At 42.5% G+C, this 8,781-nt stretch overlaps 1 protein-coding gene across 1 annotated transcript in view; it reads right to left on the reverse strand.

The window, feature by feature from the left end:
- RIPOR1 (RHO family interacting cell polarization regulator 1) overlaps positions 1 to 1,839 on the reverse strand; it is an 82,352-nt gene extending 80,513 nt beyond the window's left edge. Inside the window, exon 1 of the mRNA XM_042437645.1 lies at positions 1,736 to 1,839. The gene's annotated coding sequence lies outside the window, so the exon portion shown is untranslated. The remainder of the gene's footprint in view (positions 1 to 1,735) is intronic.
- Between the last annotated feature and the right edge of the window lie 6,942 nt (positions 1,840 to 8,781).

An 8,781-nucleotide genomic window follows, 5' to 3' on the forward strand; every position in this document is an offset into this window, starting at 1 on the left:
TCCCGCCCCTCCTTGCACTGCAATAGAGGAAGCCAGGTGGACTCACACACACTTCAGATTCAGAGTGTGGAAATAAATTATTTGTTGGAGTACAATTCCCAGAACCCCAGCATTCCCAGCATGGAGGTGTAGTTTTAAAAAAAGGTTCATTTTTACACCCTGTACTTCCTTTTATGAAAAAAATGTCATCTCTAGAACTGCACATCTTCCAAATGTCCTGGTTAACCCTCTGATGTCCCACTTTTTCTGTGTCTTTTAAAATGTCCCAGTTCTCTCTCCACCTCCCACTCTCTTTGTTCTCAGCATACATCAACTGTTGCAAACTTAGAGGCATACCTCTGCATTTCTATTGCCTACATTCACACTCATTCTTTTTGTCCCGAGGAGATGTGGATCGCTATGCTGATGGATATTGGGTTTGTCGTTCCCATTTTGTTTTGGGTTTGCGAATCTCTTTGACCTTATCACACGGGGGAAATCAGGGGTCTAAACAGCAATTATCTTGTGCAAAATGCAATATTGCAATTAATGTTTTAATACACATTGATATTAAACAGGCAATAAACAGCAGAAAATAATTTTCGGGATTTCCCTGTGAATGATTTGTTGCTATTTACTGCTTGTCTAATAGCAATGTCACATGAAAATCTTAATTACGATATTGCATTTTGCACAGGATAATCACTGTTTAAACCTCCGATTTTCCCTGTGTGATAAAGTCCATTGTAACGCCTTTGTTATTCACAAATGCCATCACTTTGAATGATACAGTGTGATCCAATCAATTCGGAAGCTCATTCACACTGCCAAAGATGTGGATCGATGCAGATCTTTAAGGAAAACCCAGGGAGAAAAAACAGTATTGAATATCCTGGGATAAATGCTTTTGCCAGCATCCCCAAAAGTGCATCGAGTGCATTCAGGATGTGTGAACAACAAGGATTCAATCCAGATTCATCCTGGATTATTTTCGTAGTGCAAATGGGGCCTTATAAGTTCAAAGTGGAAAAGTAGTTTGCACTCATTTGACAAGGGATGACAGTGAGGAGGGGCAAATTTTTGCCTTTCCAGTAGAATCAGGTAAATTGCTGCAGCCGCTCCTACATTGTTTGTTCTTCCCTTTAATAACTTTCAGCACCAAACAGCATTGACCACTCTTGACCATGACTGAATGGACCACTCATTGACTACCAGCATCTTGACCAACCTGAGGTTGCTTGGCCATATGTATCCCAATGTTCATCTTTGAAATGTTGGAGAGTAGGGACCTCTCTTCAGCCATAAAACTGGGGCAGTATAGTTGACAGCATGGTGAATTTACCGGAGCTGAGTTCAAGCTCAGGGCATGCTCTCAAATATATACCAACATTTGGCAAAGAAAACAAGAGCCACTGTACTTTAGTGGTTACAATGCTGGGCTGGGATTTTCGATTTAGATTTTCAATTTAGCTTTAGCTTCAAGTCTCCACAGTGCGGGACCTCTGCCCTGACCCACCTCATGAGGTTAAAAAAATGCTAAAAAGGCCAGGAGGAAAGCCAAAGTATGTCATCTTCAGCTCAAGATGCCAACCACAGATGCTGATGAAACGTTAGGAATAAACTCTTCTAGAACATGGCCACATAGCCCCAAAACCCCACAAAAAACTATGGATGCCAGCCATGAAAGACTTCAACTTCACAATGTACTCCCTGTCCAGGGGGGTCTCAGACTCAGCACCTTTAGCCACATACTCACCAATCCCCAAAGTTCAGTCCAGAGGCTGGAAATCCAGTTTGATCTGACCTTGATCAGCTGCCTTGGCTGCCCAGCTGAAACTCTTTCTCCAGCTGGGTGTGTTAGTGAAGAATTCGCCTCTCCTGCTTAAACTGGGCAGGCTCAGAGTTTCCTTACTCTCTCTCTGATCACTTATGACCTGCCTCTCACTTGATGCTCCACCTCCCACAGAGTAGTTTTAGCTACAACTGTGTTAAAATCAAAGGGACATTTCCTCCCAGGACGGTGCATGAAGTAGGCCACATTTTTCCATCCCTTTAAAACAACGACAACACCACCGCACAACAACTGATAACAGTCTTCATCAAGCTTTATTACAGATTGTTCCCCAAAGCAGATCTAACTTATTAGAATGCATGTCAGATACAGTACAGACTTTTAATGCTTGTAGTACACAAGTCTATTTATTACACATAAAGGGAACAACCAGAGAAGGCAGGGAAAAATATGGCTTGCAGAGAGCCATGCCTTCTACTAGGGTTACAGTGATCACTCCACATTTTCTGGGGTTAGGGGAGAAGGACTTCCCATGAATGTGGAAAAACCACAAATGAAAAACAACACTATTCTATTAACCTAAGAGAACATCTCTCTAGTAATCTCCACATCCTCCAGCGCAACTCTATGTTCAACATCTGCCAGACGTTGATCATAGAACCATGCTGGAGGACCCTAATGAAGGGTTTTCCTATAGGAACTTCTAGTTTCTCCAGCACAACTCTGTGGTCAATTTCCAGCAGAACTGCACTGGAGGATCAAGAGATTCCTAGAGAGAACATATTAATCAAAACGGCAACTAACCAAAGCTGCAAATATGGAGGTCCAACTGTACTGGTTGCAAGGTTGGCCCTGTTGTTAGGCATAGGACTTTATCACACAGGGGAAACTGGGGATTTGAACAAGCATTTTCCTGGGACATTCACGCAATTGTGGGAAGGATGTTCCCACAAAGTCGCAATTAAAGAGAACTTATAAAATAAAATAAAACAATATATATTTATATCCTGCCTCTCCCTTCCGGGATCTAGGCAGGTAACAACAGTCCAATAAAACAGATATACAGACAATAATAACATTTCCCTAATCCCCTTAACCCTCCCTCCTTCTGCTAAAACTGCACATAAACATCAAGATACAATACAGTATCCCCAGTGTATTGGGATAAGTATAACTTATCCCAAGAAGAACTAGGAATGCTCCAACAACAAATCATTCACAAGGAAATCCTGAAGGCTATATAGACTGACATTTGTTCACATGCACAGTTTTAAACCACAGAAGTGGGAAGAAACGTTGTAACAAGACTAAAATGTAGTGCGATCTCTTAAAATACAAACAGCCCTTGAAAATTATGAATGTGTGACCATTAGGAACAAAACTCAAAGTTGAATAAGGCCCAGTAATTTGTATGCGCCTTCAAGTCACCTGGCTACTTATGGTGACCCCTATTAATTTCATATAGTTTTCTTAGGCAGGGAATACGCAGAAGTTGTTTTGCCGGTTCCTTCCTCGAAATTGTAACTTTCAGCACTTGCTATTTGTTGGTAGTCTCCTATCTGAGTACTAACCAAGTTGAGCTTGGTTAGCTTCTAAAAAGGTATTTAGGCCCATATTTCCCACTGCTATCTTACAGTAATAGGGTTTCTTTGGGTGTGTGCATGTTAAAATGAACAAATATGAATTGTCAAGGTTCTCCAGACCTCTTCTTCAAGTTTAGAGATGCTTACTATGTTTGAATATTTTAATAAAATATATTTTTAAGGTGTGGATGGTTGAATTTGTGGATGCGGAGGGCCAACTGTATAAATCTTCTGACCATTTTGTACACAGAAAAGATCGAGTCCTGCAGGGAGCTGCTTTTCCAGTTCCGCAAACAATAGAGCCATTTCCGCTCCAGCTTTTCGGATGGCAAAAACAATTGACAGCTGGCCCTGGCTATAAGCAACAGCCTGGCCTCTGATGGGAAAGTCCCCAGTGACAACATGTAGCTATTGCAAGCAAGGAGGACTGCCGGCGGTGTGGAGAACTGGGTATGTTTAAGCATCAATTCCTGACATAGAGGATGGATGGATAAAACAGCCTCAAAAGGAATTTTTGGAAAGTTCATCACCCAAAGATACCAGAAGAACCAAGAGTTCATGCCATCTGTTCTCCAGCTGAGACCAAGCCAGCCTACTGCCTTGATAGGAGGAATCAGAGAGAGAGGAGAAGCAGAGGGCTTTGGCAGCAATGGCTCCTCTTTGGTGCTTAGATCCATTTCCATGACTTGCTGGACTGAATCAAAGTAGTGACAAACTCACAGGCAATGCCCTAACCTTTCCTTCTAAAATGAACCAATATGAACGATAATGAAAAATTTCTAAAGCAATAAAGAGGTAGGTCTAGACTGAGAAGTTCAGGAAGTCACAATCTATGTGTTAGTAAAGTCCCTAGAGCATCATCTTACTCCCAATAAGTTACAGACAGCATCAGCATGTCATTTGTTCACATACACAGTTTTAAATCACAGAACACTGAGTATTCCTTGCCTAAGAAAACTATATGAAATTAATGGGGGTCACCATAAGTAGACAGGTGACTTGAAGGCAGTAAGATGATGCTCTAGGAACCAGAGCATCATCTTACTACTAGCTAATTATGGTTGGCCATGTTATTATATTTGTTCATTTTATTTCCCCCTCTTTATATGTTACATGCCCCTAGGTTTTACCCTTGACATATCTATGGTTCATATCAAAATCCATAATTTTGTCCTCAAAACCTTCCCTCAACTTATATAGAAGGTTGATTTATAGTTAAGTATACATGATAATTCTATTTTTAAAATGTATTTTAATGATTTTGTTTGGCCTTATGATTTGTTAGCTGCAATAAAGGCTGCTGCTGCTGCTGGCATTCTGGGGAGAAAGAGAACAGGAAGGTAGTGGATATGAGCAGCTTCATAGGCACCCTGGCAGGTCCCAAAGCAGCATCTGCAGAGAAAGCTGGATGAACACAAAGACCTTTGGAAATTATTATTTCTCTAAAAACAGTCTCCTACTGCCGCTTTGAACTCAGAATTTCCAGAGACAAAACAAAAACAAAAAACTTGACAAGGAAACAAGAGAGACAACCCTATCTGGGAAAACCTCTTCATCGTTTCCAGTTATTGTACATATTAATGTCTACAAATTTTAGTCAAAAAATTGACCCCAAAAAACATGAGTCAACTTATCCACAGGTCAATGAAAGTGCTGTACCTTAACTCTTAAAAAAAAAAGAACCATTCCCTGGTGAAAGGCAAGAGTATAATTCAGGGGTGGGCAACCTTTTTGAGCCGGGGGCCGGGTTGCTGTCCCTAAGACAACTGGTGAGCCGAAGCCAAAAAATAAATAAATAAGGAGGGAGGAGGCCGCCGGCGATTGCGACGATCGCCGGCGGCCCTGCGTGCTCCTTCTCAGCCTCTGCGGAGGTTTTGACCTCCACAGAGGCCGAGAAGGAAGGAGGCCATCGGTGGTGGCCCCCTGGGCTCTTTCTCGGCCTCTGCGGAGGCTTCGACCTCCACAGAGGCCGAGACAGAGGGAGGAGGCCGGTGGCGGTGGCCCCGTAGGCTCCTTCCTGGCCTCTGAGGAGGCTTTGGCCTCCACAGAGGCTGAAACGGAGAGAGGAGGCTGCCAAGAAGGAGGGAGGAGGCCGCGGAGAGGCGGGGAGGATGGCGCGGCTGCGTGCAGGAGGCGCCGCCTCCACCTTTGCCTCCTCCACCCCAGGCCTCGCTGCCCTCCTCTTCCTCCGCCTCCCCTGCATGGCCCTGCGTGGTGGAGGAGGAGGAGGGCAGCGAGGCCCCGCAGGCGCCCGGAGTGGCAGGAAGCTGCAGCGGGGCGGCAATTGGCGGCAGGACCAGGCTGGGGCCGGTCCCAAGACCTCGGCGGGCCGGATTTGGCCCATGGGCCGTAGTTTGCCAACCCCTGGTATAATTGATCCTGAAAGCACTGATGCCTTCTACTGTCTCATCCATCCAGCCTTTAATGTGAACACAAGAATGTTGTACATTCTTTGGCATTGTTTTCTTTTGCTTCATCCTTTAAATCCTTTGTTACATACCTCTAAGTTTTACTCTCCACTTATCCACAGTTCATATCAAGATCCATAATTTTGGGCCCAAAACCTGTCCTCGGCTTATACATGAGGTCGAATTATAGTCAAGTATACAGAGTAACTGCCCAAGTTAGTGAAATGGGTTTTATTTGGGGATCTATAAAAATTATACTTTGGTGCCACCGTGTGGCGAGTTTGTAGACGGCATCTTAACATTTTATTAACTCAAACAGCCTTCAAGGTGGCTTGCTCTTTTTTCTGGTCTCCAATTTCCCCCTCTCTTATTCAGGATTTTTACCCAGGATTATTACCCAGGAAACTAGTTCTACTTTCAGGCCAATCTTTCCACACCTGGCAAAAAGATTAAACATTTAAAGAGAGCCAAGTTTAGAACTGACTTAGCATGCAGGACGTAGCAATTTGAACGTTTCTGTATGCAGTAGCATTAGTTGCAGACTTTGAATGAGTGGGCTACATTTAAGCTTAAACCACTGAAAAAGGTTCTTCTTTTGAAACTGAAGAGTAAGGCCAGGATTAGCTCAGTTGGAATCTGATATGTCAGATGGCAAAGAGAGCATGTAAATCCCACAAATTTATGGAAACACAAGGAGGATCAATATTGAAAGGTATAGAAAAGAAGAGAGCCAGCGCGGTGCACTAGTTTGTGACTCTGGAGAACAGAGTTTGAATTCCTGGAAACCCACTTCTCTCAGATCATGGTTTCAAGACCCTTCACCACTTTAGTCACCCTGCTTTGGACATGCTCCAGCTTCGCAATGTCCTTCTTGAATTGTGGTGCCCAGAACTGGACACAGTATTCCAGGTGGGGTCTGACCAAAGCATAACAGAGTGGCTGGAAGTTCTTCCTAATATTAAATGGAACTGCTTTTCCTGTAGCTTGTATCCATTGTTCCATTGTTTTGGAGCAGCAGAAAACAAGCTTGCTCCCTCCTCAGTATGACATCCCTTCAAATATTTAAACAGGGCTCTCATATCACCTCTTAACCTTCTCTTCTCCAGGCTAAACATCCCCAGCTCCCTCAGTCTCTCCTCATAAGGCATAGTTTCCAGACCCTTCATCATTTGCAAACACAAATTCTGCTCTCTCCCTAAAGCTTGCCATTTCACAGTGATGCGGGATATTTTTATTAGTTTGTTTAGCAGGGAAGACTGAAGAAGTTACAATTTACAGACTTGGTCCAGGCATGTCAAGGTGTCTCAAGAAGCCTGTTTATCTTTTTTTCACTTAAGTAAAGATGAATACTTAAATAAAGATCAATGTACTTTGTGTATTGTACTTCGGGTTCTTTTTTATCCCCGTCGAACTGAGGTTCATTTAGGGAGCAGAGATGATTTTACACTGCATGACGTATATAATATTGGAAATAATTCAGATTAAATATTCTGAAATACATCAACAAACACCACTGAGAGGTTTATAATTACCACTTGAAAATTATCCTTTTGTATTTTCTTTATTTTCTCAGGAAGATTATCTGCAAAGCTTATGTAATTGCAGGTGAGGCTTGTTTGGCACAATATACTCTCTGAAGGCTGTCCACCTCAGCTCTTCACTTGTAGGCAACCAAATCCTGTATAGTTTTCGCTTGTTTGTGGACACCTTTGTTACATAAATTGCAGGGGGTCCCAAGAGGTCACCCACAAATTGTATTCAATGGGGAAATTAATTTAGCTCAATGGGAAATACCGAGAGAGCTTTGGTAACATAAAGTTGAGATTTTGTATATTGGTTCCAAACCCAAAGATCTCCAGAAGCAAATTCTAAATTAATTTAGGCCTTGTTCCCACTATGTTTAAATCGGGATTGCGATCCGGGTTAAATGGGCATGGTTCCTACTGAATCCAATTTTAGAAATCGATTCAGAAAGCCATGCTTTTTGCCCATTTTTATCCATTTAACCTTCGTCAAAAAGATGCTGGTAAAATGAGGTGCTTTTTTGGGCTGAATCGATTTATTTGGAAACAAATATTATGTAAATGCTATCATTCCTTCATCCCTCCCCCCTCAATCTCTACAGTCCTGGCTCAAAATTAATTACTCTATAAGTAGCTCAATTTATTTATTTAGCATCTCTGCACTAATTCAAAATCGGTTGGGTGTTTCCCACTATGTTTTACACTACAGAATCTAGCTATTCTTTATTGAAGTACTGTACAAATTTGGAGCCAGCATGGCATAGTGGCTGGAGAGCTGGACTAGGACTCTGGAGACCATTGTTCAAATCCCCACTCAGCCATGGAAACCCATTGGATGACTTTAGGCAAGTCACACTCTTTCAGTCTCATTGGAAGGCAAAAGCAAACCTCCTCTGAATAAATCTTGCCAAGAAACCCCTGTGATAGGGTTGTCTTAGGATCACCATAATTTGGAAACGAATTGAAGACACACAACATTTAGAATTCTTTGCAAGGGATCTCTAGTGTCTTACCAAACTACACAGTACAAGGTTCTACAGTATGTTTCCGTGGCAGTTTAAATGCAGTCATGTTGCTAAAAGTCTTCTGTGTGATGGGTTCAAGCCACAAAAATTTAAATTGGACTGGCGCTACAGGTCCTGCTTGAATCGCTGCACTGCGATTTTAATTTCTTCGGTTTGGCACAGTTATTGGGAACTTGGCTTTCTAGGGGCTTTGTTGACAGAATGGAACTTCTAAAGCTGGTAACATGATAGTTATTGCTCTTCCTTATGCATTCCATTGAGCTTTGTATAATTAATCTTTTTAGTATTGCACCATAAACTTTTAACCTTTTAATCACTTCTCCAACATCTTCTTGGGTAATAGATGAGAAAGGGGCTTTTGTCGGCTGCAAATAATGTTTTGTGTTCCAATTCATCCCCCAACCATGCCGCCAAAAATCAAACTGCTGAGACATGCCTGAGGGAGGAGCTCAGGATTAGGTTCAGCTGGAT

This window comes from Sceloporus undulatus, chromosome 8, assembly GCF_019175285.1.
Source record: "Sceloporus undulatus isolate JIND9_A2432 ecotype Alabama chromosome 8, SceUnd_v1.1, whole genome shotgun sequence".
Classification (NCBI taxonomy): Eukaryota; Metazoa; Chordata; class Lepidosauria; order Squamata; family Phrynosomatidae; genus Sceloporus; species Sceloporus undulatus.